Source organism: Myxocyprinus asiaticus, chromosome 5, assembly GCF_019703515.2.
Source record: "Myxocyprinus asiaticus isolate MX2 ecotype Aquarium Trade chromosome 5, UBuf_Myxa_2, whole genome shotgun sequence".
NCBI classification, from domain to species: Eukaryota; Metazoa; Chordata; class Actinopteri; order Cypriniformes; family Catostomidae; genus Myxocyprinus; species Myxocyprinus asiaticus.
The window spans coordinates 23690779-23708793 of record NC_059348.1 but is presented as its reverse complement, the minus strand read 5'-3'; the positions used below and the strand labels follow the sequence as shown (position 1 = coordinate 23708793).

The window sequence follows — 18015 nt, the reverse complement described above, 5'->3', positions numbered from 1 at the left end:
TCATGGTGTTCAGAGGACAAGATTAAAATGTTTACCACAGGGAGCCTTACGTTATGCAACCATTCTTCCTAGTCAGGAAATTTAATGACCTCCACTTGTACGGCCACAGTTGATAAGAGGATTAACCCACTAATTAGCGGCTGGAATATTTTATTAGCAGCATCTCATGCATCTCAACTTGATGCTGTGGATCAAGGGATCATGAAACACTGATACAATTAAACTGACAAACCTGTGCCACACGATTTGACATTCAGGTGTTCATGCAGCAACACATACTGTAAACATCTGACCTAGAATCCTGTTTCTAACTGGAGGTCCCTTTAAAAGTGCTTTTTAGTCAAGTTTGATTTGTCTGATTTTGTTGAACGGCTTGAAGCAAGGACTGAACTGTTTCAGTCACATTCCATTCAAAAGACTGACGTTACAGATGTTGAAAAAAAAAAAGCAACAGAAAAGCTCGCCTGTTTTAACCAAAGACATCTATAATACCCGGAGAAAGCTATCCGATAGTATTCCTGTTCACCTCAGTGGCAGCTGCTTGGCTGCCGCATGATTCCCTGGAAGTATGCGATTTGAAATCTGAAATCTTTGTTCATGGGCACTCAGTTCTACACATTTAAAAGAAAAAAATTTTTTAGCCAATTGCCTAAGCTACAAATGCCATGTGACTAATCACACTGGAAATGCAGAAAAATGACATCATGACAAAGCTGATTGGCTGATGTTACCATAAGAATGCGCACAGACCTAAGCTGTGATGTGAAAGACAGTAGATGTTAAAAATATACAGTAAGTCCATTTAATGCTTTTAGGAGCTCTCCAATTTTTTAAATAGTCAATGGCAAAACATCAACTATAATATAATGAAATATTTTTGATTTAAGGCTGGAATCACTGCAAGACTTTTTAAAATTTTAATAGGCATCATACACTTACCAACTTTGAAAATCGCCACAGATCAAAATTGGGCATCACACACTACCTGACTGTCAAGTCCATCCGATCTGATCACAAACTCATGCAGAAACACATGCCCATGACAGATGTAAACAAACATTGATACAGGAACTACTGTTGTTGCTGCTACTCTGAGTTACTAAAAAATGTTCAAAGCACATTTGGGTGCAGTCTTGGGTGGAGAGACATGGGCAGTCTAGCCTCTATTGATGGCAATGCGAGGTGAGTTTCATTAAAGGTAAAATTTCACTTGATTATGTGTTTGCCATTTTCGTTGACTGCTCACTGTATGACTTCAGATTTAAGTCGTGGAGCATCATACACAACAAGATTTCCCCTGTAGTCGTGGATAGTCATCTCAAAAATATCAAAGATGTTTGATATCCTCCAACTAGATGGAATCATAGTCTGAGGGTAAGATATCGGAGTCAGTACCATGATACCATATGCAATTTTTTCAGACTCTGGAGCTGACTAGCACCAACTTGGCCTAACTGAAAATGGTGGCTAAAATCAGCATGAAAGTTGTGTAGCGAAATCCCGCTTTTAGCCTATATGTTGTTTGCAAAAAAATGACAAAATAGAATTACAGTTTTCTGTGCGATTGAATTACGTTATATGATACATTACATCAAACATTAAAAAATCATCATAAATGTATTTACTTTATTCTTTGTCTCAAAGAACTTGCAAGAAATTGGTTACTCATTGTGATGAGGAGGATGGCGTGGCCGGGCCGTGAGAGTGCACGGCCGGCGCTGAGTCACCTAATCATCCGTGAGGGGGATAAAGACGAGCCGGGGGCAGCAGTTCGAGAGAGAGAGACACACGTGGCTGCTGTGTGTGTGTGTTTATGTTTGTTTAAGTTCATTTATGTAATTAAATTTATGTTGACTGTTCTGCCGGTTCCCGCCTCCTCCTTACCCATCCTTTACTTGTTACACTGGTGCCGAAAACCGGGAAGGAGGAAGGATGCACTGTCGTGGAGTCCTTGCCGCTGCTGTCCGCCAGGGGAGGAGCCGTGGAGGGGAGGGGAGGGGAGTACGTCATGCTGGAGGTTTCCCCTGGCCTGAATTGAGTGGTGGAGGAGTATGACGAGGAGGAGGGCACTGAGTAACCTAATCAGTCGGGAGGGGGATAAAGACGAGCAGGGGTCGCCAGTTCGAGAGAAAGAGAGAGAGACACAGGCTGCCGCTGTGTGTGTGTGTGTGTGTGTGAGTTTATGTTTGTTTAACTTCATTTATGTAATTAATAAGTTCATTTATGTAATTAAATTTATGTTGACTGTTCTGCCGGTTCCCGCCTCCTCCTTACCCATCCTTTACTTGTTACACTGGTGCCGAAAACCGGGAAGGAGGAAGGATGCTGTGTGTGTGTGTATGTGTGTGAGTTTATGTTTGTTTAACTTCATTTATGTAATTAAAGTTATGTTGACGGTTCTGCTGGTTCCACCTCCTCCTTGCCCATCCATTACCCATTACAGTCATCATTTATTGGAATTATTTAAATATGTACAAGTTAAAATGCTCAGTTTTTTTATTCAGTGAATTTTTTTTTAATAATAGGATCAAATGGGCAGATTCAATTCATTTCAGACTTTATTGGCAAGAGAAACATAATGTAAGTGTACATTGCCAATTCATTATTAGACACTATACATAAAGATATAAAACATATTGAATGCTGAAGTAAAATTTTTTGAAGTTTAAAATCTCAAAACTATTTTTTATTTCTGGATGCCGTTCAGTATACCTGGCTGCAGATTGCTAAACAACCAGGTCCTTCAGTCTCTATTGCGCACACGCTTAGTCTCACTCTCACGATTTCGTTTTTGGAACTGCTTCAGATGACAGTAAGAGTTTTTGGGTGATGCAATGCTTACCCATATCTCTCGCAAGCCTGGTTAACTGCTTGCGGGTGAAGTCTCCATTCTCCGTACAGTAAATCTGCTCCTGTGTTTATTATGCCTGGGACATGTGTTGCGCGTTATTAATAACTTGCACTGCTCCAGACAATCAGTTAAGATGTTAGGATGTGCAGTTGAGCCAAGCGTGTACCTCCTAAAAATGTTTATATGCCAATTTTAACCACAGAAAGTGGGGAAAAACATTAGTGAAGTTTCACCCATTGTACAAATGCCCCTGGGTTTATTCCTGGCAGGCAGCAGATGCCCTTAGCCCACCCCCACCCTAATCCATGCCTGTAATGCTGACTAGCCTGCCTGCAACAACTTGGGACACCTTTCGCCTAGCGTTAAGTTTCAGGAAGTAAAAACAAAAACAGATACTGCATTAATTGCGTTAATTTTTTAATGCATTAAACAAAAAATATTAATCACACAAACAAAAGTGTTAAATTTCCCAGCCCTACAAATTTCATCAGAATTCACGGTAACTTTTAAATGGCCATCAATGTAGTAGAATGTTTTTTGCCCCCAGAATGGTGTAGTTACAGCATCTACCAGCAGGAGTTATCTGTCCCATGATAAACAGCCAAATCTTGACCCCTTGGTTTCAACACATGCACTGTGTGACAGCTTTATTCTATCTGTCTGGTATGATGATATTAATAATAAAAAAGGAACTGCTCTGAGGCTCAATGGTAAGTGATTAATTTCTCATTTCTGTTTATCTAAAATTCACTTAAGAGAGTGACCATAACACTTTTCACCATAACTACATACAGTACATGACCAGCATTAATTATTTTTATTTATTTTTTTTACAAACCACCTGTTTTAAGATTGTTAGCTCAGAAATTCAATTGAACTATAGCAAGCTTGAAGCAGCTAACTTTTCCATAACTTCCACATTTTTGACAATATACACAGTGCTGCCAAAATGCTTACACTCGCTCCAGTAAAACTCTGTGTGTATTGGCTCCACAGCGGTGCATTAATGGGCCCTTTCAATGGGTGGTCCAGCCACACAATGCGTTTGGTGTTATTAAAGCACTGGAAAGACTCTCTGCTGCCATAGCTAGCTGGCGTCTACACAAACAGGACTGCCATTATTTATTAGTGTGCAGTAAACCAGTGAGGAACAGCAGAGCTGGCCGACACAAGCATCTCGCTTCCTTTCTCATTCATAATGAATGGATGGGAGAAAATGGAGTTAGCCTGATATTTACACCCCTGACTGACCCATTGTTCTAGCAATGGATGAGGGGACTGTTCATGAAAGAGAGGTAAATGAGAACAGCATCTTAAACAGCATCGGGTTCGCTGCTGTAATTAATTTGTTAACGAACTATTTAGTTATTTGCAGAAACTGCAGCAAAGGAGGTTTACTTCAGAATTTAATGCCGCAGTATGAAATTTCAGTGGCACAAGCAGCATCAATCAGAATTGCAAAGAAAAAAAAAATTACTGTTTTCAAATAGACTTCCCAAACGCTCACCCCATTTTGCATTGGTCAGACAAAAAGAGAGTCCTGCCCCAAACTCACACCATTGGTGGTGCCAATGTTTTTTATAGTACCATAGAGCAACGGGTGAATTCACTAAACAGCTGTGCCACTTTTGCGCTTATTATTTCAGAAAAAAAAACCTGCTTCTAATTCTCTAACCACCCGCAATCTAGTTTAAACAGACACAATCAGCAATCAATGAAATCTTGAGCATTTAATCTTGAGTATTTAATTGAAGTCACTGTCATTCCTTTCTGTGCAAACACACCTCCTTTCTTTGTAAATTAGGCTCATAAAAGGTTGTGTTACATTCACAAAATGCTGTGCTACTTGTCTGGCGCAATTAACATTACTATTACCGGCCAAGGAAAGCAGCCAGTAGACAGAATTTTATTTTAAAAAGATGCTTGTGTACATTTTCTATCGATCATGATAGTAGTAATTCATCAAATAATAATCAAATGATAGAGAACAGCTTTATAACCTGTCATATATCCCCATGTGCGGTATAGTCACGCACACTTTCGACATGTTAAAAAGCTGATTCAGGACATGTTAAAAAGCTGATTCAGAATAACAGTAGTGGAGTGATGCTGTACAGTCCTGGCAGAGCGTGTCAGATTGTGGTGGTCTGCTTCATCCTCTATACAGCGATCAGAACTAGTAACCCGCCATGCAAATTGCATTCAGTACAGATTTTGTAAGCATGTTTCTGCAGTTGCCTGATCTGCATAATACGGTGCTTAGTGAATTTCCCCCACATTACACTTTTTGGGAAAATCTACCTGACAAATGGCAATGAAAAATTGCATTTCAAACAGTGAATTGCTCTCATTACAACATGAACTGTCTGTGTGAAAATGTGTGAAAAAGTATCTGGTAATCCTGTTCTATGTAGGTTAATTGTGAAAGCCTGAGGATTGATTAGAAAGACAGACAAATCACCCTCATCGTTCAGTTTGTGGCCCAAAGCGTAGAGCAACACAGCAGCACATGTTGACTAGTGCACTCGACAGGGTAAGCATTTCCAGGGCCACATGGGCTGATATCAAAAATAGTTCACTCACAGCTCCAGGTCAGACGGTCACAGTGGGGTAACCCAAACAATCCTGTCTAGGACTGCATCCCCAACTCAGTTTATGTGCTCCAGTGACTGTTATGTTTCCTTTGACTGAAAGCAGGACTAGGGTGGGGCTTTGTTTTTGTTTCCGAGTCTTTGTTTTGGGGATTTTGCTTGAAGCAGGTATTTGATGGAGAAATTATTCATGAGGTGACTTTTGAGTTTGTAGTTTTTGTAGCTTGGTGAGACCATGAGTATTTCTTATTACTAACCGATGCCAATACTGCTTCAGAGTGTATAACAAGCACAAACCCTGAAAAGTACAGTGACAACAGTCTTGCACCTAAGTGTGTTAACTCGTGCATGTTATATCTAGTTTACTATGTTAGGACCCCATGCATGAGCACACACACACACACACACACACACATATATATATACGATTCATGATCAGCTGAGGGTAATTTAAGGATCTGATCAAACAGGCAGGACTGTGAATGTGCACTGACCTGCTTCCTTATAAGTCCACATCCACAGATAAATTTGCCTGACCGCACAAATCCACCTCTGAGCCATGCAAGCGAAGCTTCCACTCAGCCTAATCCACGTGCACAGATTAAGGCACAGAGTTCTAAAATGACACTAACTTCTATTACACCGGTCGTAAAAATCCAGAAGTACAATCGCAAGCAGGGTTACAGTAGTACAATACACTGAAAAACCAAACGTTAAAGTTTGACAGAAGATAAAGAGTGTGAGGTCACTTCACCTGGGAAATTCACTTTGGCATTTTGTAATACACATATTGGAATTTTTTTGGTTCAGTGGTTTTCATATTGTCAAATTTTTAAAGGGAGCAAGTCTGTGCTATTCAATGAGCTATCTCATAGCTGAGCAAGAAAGAATGTTTTGTGTTCGCTTGCTTCTTTAAAAAAAATGCTGAGAAGGATGTTCCTATAAGGACATTATATATTAACGTTTATGTAGAAACTTTTAGTAAGACAAAAGTTTGTCCGCTAGCACCTGAATTGAGAAGACTAATTTGCTTTTAAAATCAAATCAGCCATGCTGTGTACATTATGGCCTTGTCCCAAATGCTACACTTGACTGGACTTGCAGTCTTGTGGCCTTCACTTGTGTGTCTGTGAAGACCATAGGGTTTGTCATATTATGGTTCAAAATTGTGCTCACAAGTACCTCCTTTGTCCACACTGGGATTAAGGGCTTTGAGAAGCCTTTAAAAATGAATACATTTGATATAATTAAGACACAGGCCCTGCATAACTTTGAAAATTACCAGATATATTTGGTGGGTGGTGTAGCCTTGTTAACTAAAAGGTTGAACGTTTAAACCCTGCAGTGGGTGATTCTTGAGCTATTACCATTGTACCCTTGAGCAAGATACAACCCAAGGAGGATTCTATGGGCACTGAATCTACAACTTAACTTGCCGATGTTGCATTATCGCCATGGAAACAAATGTCACCAGCAACAGCCTATGGCAATAAATACAGATTCTATTTTATATTCATCACACACTCTTTCTAAAATAGTTGGATCAATGCACCACCATGTCTGTTTGAGATGTCATAAAAAAGACAGAGGGCAGCAGAGTTCTCAAAGCAGATGAAGTCAGTGTAATAGACTTTAAAAAGTTGGTTTAGAATCAGGCTTTGAGTGACACAAGGATCAATGCCGATCTATATGCCCAAAAGGCCCTCTAGAAAATGTCATCAACTCTTTTTCACATGACTGACTCTATGTTTTAACAGTATCCTACATTTACTTTGAACATCATACAGCATAAAACAGATCAGATCTGTACTGTGTGTCTGAATGATTTCTATTTTATCTTTAAAAACAAAAACAGTGTGGCTAATTAAATGATGTAGAATGAAATTGAAATCAAAGGTTCAGCCTTGATTTAATCTTCATATTGCATTTTTGAATTTTATCTTAATTGCTACTTTGTAATTTTTTTATTACCCCTCAGATATGGGAGACAGATTCTGCCAATTTTAAATCAATTAATAAAATGATAAAAATGAAAACCTGATTAATCATTTCATTATTAAAAAGTGTCAAATTAAAATGATTTTATTTTCATTTTAATTTTCACTATAACAATGCATCATCCCTTTCAAATTAAAAAAAAAATTATGATTTGACATTTCATTTTCACCACAATCTCGAGACAAGACTGCCAATTTTAAAATGAATTTGTTTACAAAGCTTTTTCTTAATATTCACGCAATAATAGTGGCAGAATTTGAATACAAATGTAAAGTTCAGTTTTAATTTTATTTTTAATTGTATCTTTTATTTTTCGATTTCTATTATCATTTTCACGTTTCAACATGTAAATTCTATGTTAATGAGTGGGTGGTGCGCAAGAGAGGATACTGTAATACAGTGCTTCTCACACTAGGGGGCACAGAGAGGTTGCAAGGGAGGTGTTCATTTTATGTGTCCTTCTGTGAAGCAGAGAATCCATGATACAGCGCTTTTTGGGCCTCAAGAGTTGTGATATCAAGTTCACATTTAAAAATACCAAGCAAGCATTACAGAAAAATGCAGTACTGATTTTTGTTTCGTCAGCCAGCTGAATAAATGAACATAGCGTTGGAATCACACTTGTAAATATGTGCACCATGCTTGCAGCAGGCTTTATTTTGCAAATGTTACAGGTAAAATAAATACGTTAATTCAGTCTAATTGGATTGTTTCCCATCACAGCAAATTAAAACCCCAATATCCCCTCTCTCATAGTATCAAAACGAGAGAAGGCATACAGTGATTTGTTTTATTGGCATAAAAGCAAGCTTAATAAGTAATAAGCACTGTCTTTCCTAACACAGCAAAATGAAAATGAAATGTTTGATCTGCTTGGATCTGGCATATGGCATAATCATAAGCGTTCCGCACTGACTGAGAGAGAGTCTCAAGCTCATGGAATGCATCTGATGAATTTATTTTCACCAAAGTCAGCGGTCTCGTTTCAATTGGGGTGCTTACTGATATAGGCTAAATATGGATGTAATAACGAAAAAATGAAGTTTCGAACTTGGATGAACTCAGAATCAGAATGAGCTTTATTGCCAAGGACGCACAAGGAATTTGTCTTGGTGACAGCTTCCAGAGCACAAGTAATATGACAAACAAGACATTCTTAATAGAAATAAAGTAGAGATAAAATATACAGAAATACACAATAAGACACAGATAGAATAACGTAGAGCTACACGATTAATCGTTAAAGGATCGCAATCTCGATTCAGATACCCACGTGATCTCATTTCTAAACGACAACGATTCTGCAATGTATATTAACATTTCCAGTGGCATGCATTTGTAAGGCAGTCACATTTCAATTTGAAATTCAATTCAAGACGTGTTTTTAAATGTTGATAAACTTTATATGGCATCTACAAATCACAGCGCTTCTGCACGAGACGCTGAATAAACTAAAATGCAACAAAGATGTTTGTCCAGCACAGTGCTTTACAAACTGCAGGGTGCACCCACAATTAAATAGAAGAGTGACATATTGCGCCTTTGAAGGGCACTTCGGGAAGGGGATGCCACTCAAAGTCATTCCAAACAAAAGTAAGAAAGTTTATTTTTCACAAAGTGCCCTTTTACAAGACATTTAGTGAAGGGTACATTCAAACTGTAATGCCATGCTCTCTTTAGAGAGCCCACATTAAGAGCTTTGTCTTTTGTAGTGAGTAGGGCAAAGGGATGATCACTTGTGATTGGAATTTGCCCACTATCTCTGTTCAGTTCAATATTTTAATAGCCACCGATGCTACAAAAATACCGGCATTATCAAGATCACAGCCAGCTTCTTTCAAATGCTCACATGCGTGTGCCTGCCCGTGCACTTGTGTCTTGTGAGGAATGCAGCACACCTGCACGAGACTCTGCACTGTTTTTAATCAAAATACCCCTCTTTAGGTGATATTAATGTAAACACTGCTGTTAATGTATAAGCAGATGGGGCAAATTCTTCAAAATGTTAGATTTGTGCAATGTATAAATGTATATAAGCTGCATGCTGTCTGTTATAGGCATTCAGGCATTCTTACTGCAACAAATCAGCATTAATGTAGATCTAATAATCACACAGTAAAGAGTGTCAAATATTTAAGTAGTTTCGTTTTGCATTAAATTACCTTTTTTAATGTTTTATATTATAATTTTTGAAATATTGAATTGCCACTGTTGCTAAAAAACTTAAAGCACTGTTTACTCTGTTCTCCATTTAATTACTGGCTCTTGAATAATTCCTTCCCTATCTGTCACTCACTCGACATTGTGTTGATGTAGTGACACTAGGGGTCACTCTTGGGAGCCCTAAACACCTCTGATCTTTTAAAAAAGGCCAATGGGAATTGGCGAGTGGAATTTGCATGCCACTCCCCCGGACATTCAGGTATAAAAAGAGCTGGTATGCAACCACTCATTCAGATTTTCTCTTCGCAGCCGATTCATTGAAGCTGAATTCATCCATGAGTTCATTCACCTCATCTGCTGGATTTTATGCCGCATTTCAGCGGCTTCGCCCCCTCTGCACCTGTTGTGTGTTATTTCTGGTTGCGGTCGTTATCTCTCCACTTCTGACGGCCACGATCGCTGTCTTACGTGTCTGGGCGCTGCCCACGTGGAGACATCGTTCGTGGATGGGTCTTGTCCTCATTGCAAGAACATGGCCATGGCAACGTTGCGGTCGCGGCTTGTATTTGTAAGAAAGCAAGCCACCCCAGGGGCTCCCCGCCTCAGTCCTTCTACCTACGGGTATGAGGCCGTGCTGGTTAGCACTGGGGGCGATTTGGGGACAGCGGTTCCACTGAAACTCTTTCAGAGGCTCCTGGGGCATATGGCATCCTCAGCGGTGGCCACACCGCTCGGGTTGATGCATATGAGACCACTTCAGCACTGGCTTCAGACTCGAGCCCCAAGATGGGCATGGTGCTGCGGGACACATCGCGTGGTCGTCACGCCGATCTGTCGCCGCCTCTTCAGCCCTTGGAACGACCTAACATTTCTACGGGTAGGGGTTCCCCTAGAGCAGGTCTCCAGGCGCATCGTTGTTACAACGGACGCCTCCAAGGCGAGCTGGGGCGCCGTATGCAACAGGCACGCAGCCGCCGGCTCCTGGACTGGTCCACAGCTACATTGTCACATCAACTACCTCGAGTTGTTGGCAGTACTGCTTGCCCTGCGGAGGCTTCGGCCATTGATCCAGGGCAAGCATGTGTTGGTTCGGACAGACAACACGGCGATGGTGGCATACATCAACCACCAAGGTGGCTTACGCTCGTGTTGCATGTCACAACTCGTCTGCCGTCTCCTCCTCTGGAGTCAGCAGCACCTCAAGTCGCTGCGAGCCACTCACATCCCGGGCGACCACAACACCGCAGCGGACGCGCTGTCATGACAGGTTATGCTCAGGGGAGAGTGGAGACTCCTCCCCCGGGTGGTCCAACTGATTTGGAGTCACTTCAGTTGAGCACAGGTAAACCTGTTTGCTTCCCGGGAATCCTCCCACTGCCCGCTTTGGTACGCCCTGACCGAGGCACCCCTCGGTATAGACGCGCTGGCACAGAGCTGGCCCCCAGGTCTACGCAAATATGCGTTTCCCCCAGTGAGCCTACTTGCACAGACCCTGTGCAAGGCCAGGGAGGACGAGGAGCAGGTCGTCCTGGTAGCACCCTACTAGCCCACCCAGATGTGGTTCTCGGACCTCACACTCCTCGTGACAGCCCCCCCCCCCTCTTTCTCAGGGATGTGGCACCATCTGGCACCCGTGACCAGACCTCTGGAACCTCCATGTCTGGCCTCTGGATGGGACGTGGAAGACCTAAGTGGCCAACCACCCGCAGTGGTAGACACAATCACTCAGGCTAGGGCTCTCTCTACAAGGTGCCTGTATGCCTTGAAGTGGCGTCTGTTCGCTAAGTGGTGTTCTTCCCGATGCAAAGACCCCCAGAGATGCGCAGTCAGATCGGTGCTTTCCTTCCTGCAGGAGGGCTTGGAGGGGTGGCTGTCCCCCTCCACCTTGAAGGTGTATGTAGCCGCCATTTCGGCACATCACAATGCAGTGGATGGTAAGTATTTGGGGAAGCACGACTTGATCATCAGGTTCCTGAGAGGTGCTAGGAGGATGAACCCCCAAAGACCACACCTCATTCCCTCATGGGATCTCTCTGTAGTCCTTCGGGGACTATGGGGAGCTCCCTTTGAGCCGTTGGAGTCAGCTGAGCTAAAGGTACTCTCTCTGAAGACTGCCCTCCTGACTGCGCTCACTTCCATCAAGAGGGTAGGGGAACTGCAGGCGTTCTCTGTCAGCGAAAAGTGACTGGAGTTCGGTCCGGGCTACTTTCACGTGATCCTGAGACCCCGACCGGGCTATGTGCCCAAGGTTCCCACGACCCCATTTAGGGATCAGGTGGTGAACCTGCAAGCACTGCCCCAGGAGGAGGCAGACCCAGCCTTGGCGTTTCTGTGTCCGGTGCGTGCTTTACACATCTATTTGGATCGCATGCAGAGCTTTAGATACTCCGAGCAGCTCTTTGTCTACTTTGGCGGACAGCGGAAAGGAAGCACTGTTACCAAACAGAGGATCGCCCATTGGGTCATCGACGCCATCGTGATGGCATATTACGCCCAGCACATGCCGCCCCCCGCAGGGCAATGAGCCTATTCTACCAGGAGTGTGACGGCCTCCTGGGCCCTTAACAATGGTGCCTCTCTAGCAGACATCTGCAGAGCAGCGGGCTGGGCAACACCCAACACCTTTGCGAGGTTCTACAATCTCCGGGTTGAGCCGGTTTCGTCCCGTGTTTTGGCAGGTATTCCGGGACAGCTGGCTGGGTGTACCGCTTGAGCATAGCGCCTTTGCCACTAAATCGTTTCCCTGTTGGTAAACTGCGTCTTCCTTGGGCAGTGATTCCTCTGCCCCCGGTCACCGTGTTTGTAGAGTTCCTCCCCTCTCGGGTAGGACCTACCATGGGACTTCTCCACATGACATAGTTCCGACAAGACTCGATAAGACCATGTGACGTATTTCCACTCAAAATACCCCCCTAGGGCGGGGTGTGGTCTCCGCTGTGTCTTCCCCTTGGGAGTGACACCCCCCCGATGTAGACACTTATGGCCCCAGTCCGTAAACAAATTCCACTCTTTTTGGGAAGAAAAGAGATGAAAAGAGGCCACGACTGGGCTAGCCTGTCCCTATTTTTTGGGTGGTCGACTTGTTCCCGAAGGACCGTTCAATGCTTATAAGAGCGTTGGGGAGGTTATGTGATGGCCTGGTGCGCTGGCTATGAGGCACACAGCGGTCTGCCCGTCTCGCACCACCAGTCCATGTAACACAGTTCAGCTAGTTGTGGCATTTTGTATAGGGACTCCTAGTGTCACTACATCGACACAACGTCGAGTGAGTGACAGATAGGGAACGTCCTGGTTACTTTCGTAACCTCCGTTCCCTGATGGAGGGAACAAGACGTTGTGTCCCTCTTACCACAACGCTGAACTTCCCGTTGACATGGCCAGGACCTTGTCTCGGCTCCTCAGCACAAAACCTGAATGAGTGGTTGCATACCAGCTCCTTTTATACCCGTATGTCCGGGGGAGTGGCATGCAAATTCCACTCGCCGATTCCCATTGGCCTTTTTTCAAAGATCAGAGTTTTTTAGGGCTCCCAAGAGTGACTCCTAGTGTCACTACATCAACACGTCTTGTTCCCTCCAACAGGGAACGGAGGTTACGAAAGTAACCAGGACGTTTACAAGCTTGAAGCAAGTTTTACAAGAGAAACACTGAAGGCCTCATTGTTTTAATTGAAATTGTTCATTTTTTTTTTACTTTTGTAAAATAACAGTGTTCTATTGCATATTTGCTTACAAGTGCAATACCAAGTTAATATAGAACTGTTAATGAAGCTTTTTTTCTGCTCGTTTTGTTTTTTACTTTTTTTAGTAATATTTAAATATTTATTTTTTATTTATTATGCATTTTTTTTTTACAGGATTTATTTATTTATTTTTTTGTATTTATTTTTATTTTTATTTTTTGCAATAATCACAAGGTGCTGTTTGGTTTATAATGTATTCTTTGTGCCCTCTTGTGGACTTAGGACATTTTAAATTTATATATTTGATTTACAGCATTATTGCATTTTTGCATAGATTGAAGCAGAGAAAATTTTGTGAGAATTGTGATTGTTATTCTAAGTTAAAAAAAAGTTTGATTCTCAATTTAAAAGTAATTTGAAAAAAGGTAAGTGTATGTACAAAATAAATTGAGTTAGGATATTGCATATACAGTTGTGCTCAAAAGTTTGCATAACCTGGCAGAAATTGTGAAATTTTGGCATTGATTTTGAAAATATGACTAATCATGCAAAAAAAAATGTCTTTTTTTAAGGATAGTGATCATATGAAGCCATTTATTATCACATAGTTGTTTGGCTCCTTTTTAAATCATAATGATAACAGAAATCACCCAAATGGCCCTGATCAAAAGTTTACATACCATTGAATGTTTGGCCTTGTTACAGACACACAAGGTGACACACACAGGTTTAAATGGCAATTAAAGGTTATATATATATATACATAAAATTAAGCTAGGCCTACAATTCTTAAAAGTGCTAAATGATCCATCAGAGAAGTACTGGGACTGAAAATCAGCCCATGCACAGGCCAACGGTGACACCAAATGGAAATATTTGCTAGTAATTCTGCTAACTGAAAAAAAAAAGAAAAGAAATTGATTATGTAAGATACACACTGTCACTGATTACATACATTTAAAATATTTTAAATTAAAATGTTAATAATATTGTCTAGGGCTGGGCGATATGTAAAAAATATCGCAATATCCGATTACATCATCAACCCCCTTGCCAAGGGTCTGTGAATATTTTAGCTTTATTGATTTTGATTTAAAAATGTAATTAATTTATTGAAACATGAAAAGATAAACAAAAGACATTCTAAATTCAAATAGCACTTTAAACTAAACAAAAAAAGCCATTAAAATAACCAAGTGATCAAAAAATCATATTTAACCATCTCCCCAAATCCAAACATTTACCCTCTCCAACGGCTCCATTTGCCATCATGCAAGTATCTGTCAATGACAACAGGTGGAAAATTACTAATAGCCTACAGATTAAGAACTAAAGACAATTATAAATGTAAAGACAATAATAATCAAAATAAATAAGCCTAAATTCCCTTGTGTTCCCAAAATAATGCTGCCAAGTGTATTCTTATCGAATTTGTGTTTGTATTGCGTTAATAAATTAATACAGTTAATGCTGCCTAAAGGAAAGAAAACTCAATTTTAGGTTCAAGTTGAACGTGTCTTGTATTATTTTATGATTTAATCACTTTCATCTGTTTCTTTAATAGAAAGATATATATTACTGAACCTGCAGAGCTGCGTTCACAATACATGTTAAGCACGAACTGCTCTGTGGAAATTAAGCAAACTAAACTCACAGCACCTCCTGAAATGATCAGGGATTATTTGCAGCATTCTCATAGACGACATTATCCTTGCAAACAGTTTTCAGATGAATGAAACAGAGCAAAAAGAGTGAAAACTCTTTCCACGAGATAGGCTCGTACTGCTAATCGATATCTGATTACATCGTCCCATCGTCCAGCCCTAATATTGTCTCGAAATATTATATTCAAAAATACATATTTAATGGAAGTGCATGCGTATCCAGTTAAATAATTAATGATTTGAAATCAAATCAGACATGACATTTGACATTAGGATTATACAGTATTCCCCCACACAACAACTGGCAGCTGTGGTTGCAAGAATAATTATGTTAAAAATACAGTAAAAATGTAAAAAACTTTACAGAACAACCTGTACATTTTACAGTTTAAAACTGTTGTTTTATGGTATATTTTACGGTGCAGTACCGTCGTTTATGTTATAAAATGATAAACTTAATATATTAACCTTCTGAAACTGTAAAAATCTGCTTTTCACTTTATATTGTATTGTTAATCACCGCAGTAATTACAAAATGACACATGATGACATGAAATTCACCAATAGTGGCTCTTCCAGGAGCAATGACCAATAAACATGTAGAGATGTCATTCACACAAACATTTTACACCATCAGGGTAACACTTTTGCAGTTAAAATTATGCAATACACATGAACTAAACTACATCAAATATAGCACAGTACACCCTAAAGTACATAAATTATATTAAAAATAAGAAGAAACATAACTATTCCCTTAAAATATAATGAAATGTAATGCGTCACGCAGGGAATTCTGGGAACGCCCGATTACAGTTTTTTACCATACTTTTAACAATAATTTACAGTAAAAAGTACATGTACTCTCTTGTTAAACATAATATAAATTTTTACCGTTAATTATATGAGAAAATCATACTTTTTACATCTAAAAAATGTAATTTTTACAACATTTTACCGTAAAACTACAATATTGTCTTTTTAAATATATTAAAAAATGTTAACGTATATTTTACGGTAATTACTCATTAACCAATTTACTTTTTTACTGTAGCATTTTTACAGTCTTTTACCGTTACAATTACATAAATATTTTTTACAGTGCATAGCATAATTATACATAATATTCAGCATTAGCCTATATATAGTAGATTAATATGGCACTATCATTAATCCTCTGTAAATTTAAATTTTTTCTGGCACAGTCAGAGGAGATCACTCTCGCGCTTCAAACGGACATTTGATCCCTCGCGCTCAAAAGGCACATCTCCCTCCCGCTCCTGGTTTCAGCTGAACTTATCATACAACACCTGTGGCTGATAGTATGCAATCGTATTTTAGAGCTCCTTGTGTGCAATGAAGCGATTTCCATATGTAATTACGTACCGCTACGCTCCTAGAACATGATGCATTATTTTACACATCATTTAACAATATACAATAATTTATTATTTGTTGTTATTTATAATTTCAATAGAATTGAGAAAAATACTTTGTTTATGGCTTATGACTAGACTTCATGACACCCACTAAGTTCTGTTTACTTCATGCTTATTTCATTTGCACTTTATTTTACCTGGCAAACTAACTCGCGCACTCACAAGCTCCCAAGCGATGGCTTTTTAAATTAATCTCTCTATGAGATTTTTAAGAGATCAGAGACTATAACTCAGAAAAATTCCTCTTCCATGTTTTCAGCAGTCTGTTATGTACTCAGTACAATTCTGTGTGATTGGCTGTGAATAAAGTCTAAAGTGATTATTTAAGACCAACGTGGCTACCGCAGCTGCTCAGAGAAAGATAAAATATTTTTATTTCTCCCGGTGCCTGCCATGAAGAGCCGTGCACGTGAAAGTGGCAGGATTTTGGGTGTACGAGCACCACTTTCGCGCTGCCTACCTGCCGCTAGCAAAACTGCCTGCAATTTGCCGCTTTCAGCATGCCTCTCATTGAAAATGAACTAGACAATTGCGCTTGCCACTTCCCATTATCGAGCCGACGATGTCATTGGCACTCCCGACTGGCAAAGTGGGCTGGTGGGGGTGGGTTTGCGATTTGGTGTCCCCCCAGCTGGTGGCGCCCTAGGCGACTGCCTAGTTCGCCTACGCCTAGAAATGTCCCTGGACTTTGGTGAAAATAAATTCATCAGATGCATTCCATGAGCTTGAGACTCTCTCTCAGTCAGTGCGGAACTCTTATGATTATGCCATATGCCAGATCCAAGCAGATCAATCATTTCATTTTCATTTTGCTGTGTTAGGAAAGACAGTGCTTATTACTTATTAAGCTTGCTCTTATGCCAATAAAACAAATCACTCATTTATGCCTTCTCTTGTTTTGATACTATGATAGAGGGGATATTGGGGTTTTAATTTGCTGTGATGGGAAACAATCCAATTAGACTGAATTAACGTATTTATTTTACATGTAACACCTGCAAAATAAAGCCTGCTGCAATCATGGTGCACATATTTACAAGTGTGATTCCAACACTATGTTCATTTATTCAGCTGGCTGACAAAACAAAAATCAGTACTGCATTTTTCTGTAATGCTTGCTTGGTATTTTTAAATGTAAAACTGATATCACAACTCTTGAGGCCCAAAAAGCGCTGTATCATGGATTCTCTGCTTCACAGAAGGACACATAAAATGAACATCTCCCTTGCAACCTCTCTGTGCCCCCTAGTGTGAGAAGCACTGTATTACAGTATCCTCTCTTGCGCACCACCCACTCATTAACATAGAATTTACATGTTGAAACGTGAAAATGATAATAGAAATCGAAAAATAAAAGATACAATTAAAAATAAAATTAAAACTGAACTTTGCATTTGAATTCAAATTCTGCCACTATTATTGCGTGAATATTAAGAAAAAGCTTTGTAAAAAATTATTTGCAATTTCTTATTCACATTACTCTTTTCATTTTAAAATTGGCAGTCTTGTCTCGAGATCGTACTGAAAATGAAATGTCAAATCATAAATTTTATTTGTATTTTTTAATTTTACAGGGATGATGCATTGTTATAGTGAAAATGAAAATTAAATCATTTTATTTTACTTT

General features: G+C 40.2%; 1 protein-coding gene across 1 annotated transcript in view; it reads right to left on the bottom strand.

The window, feature by feature from the left end:
• Nucleotides 1-18015, bottom strand: part of arhgef4 (Rho guanine nucleotide exchange factor (GEF) 4) — a 91753-nt gene that overhangs the window by 17224 nt on the left and 56514 nt on the right.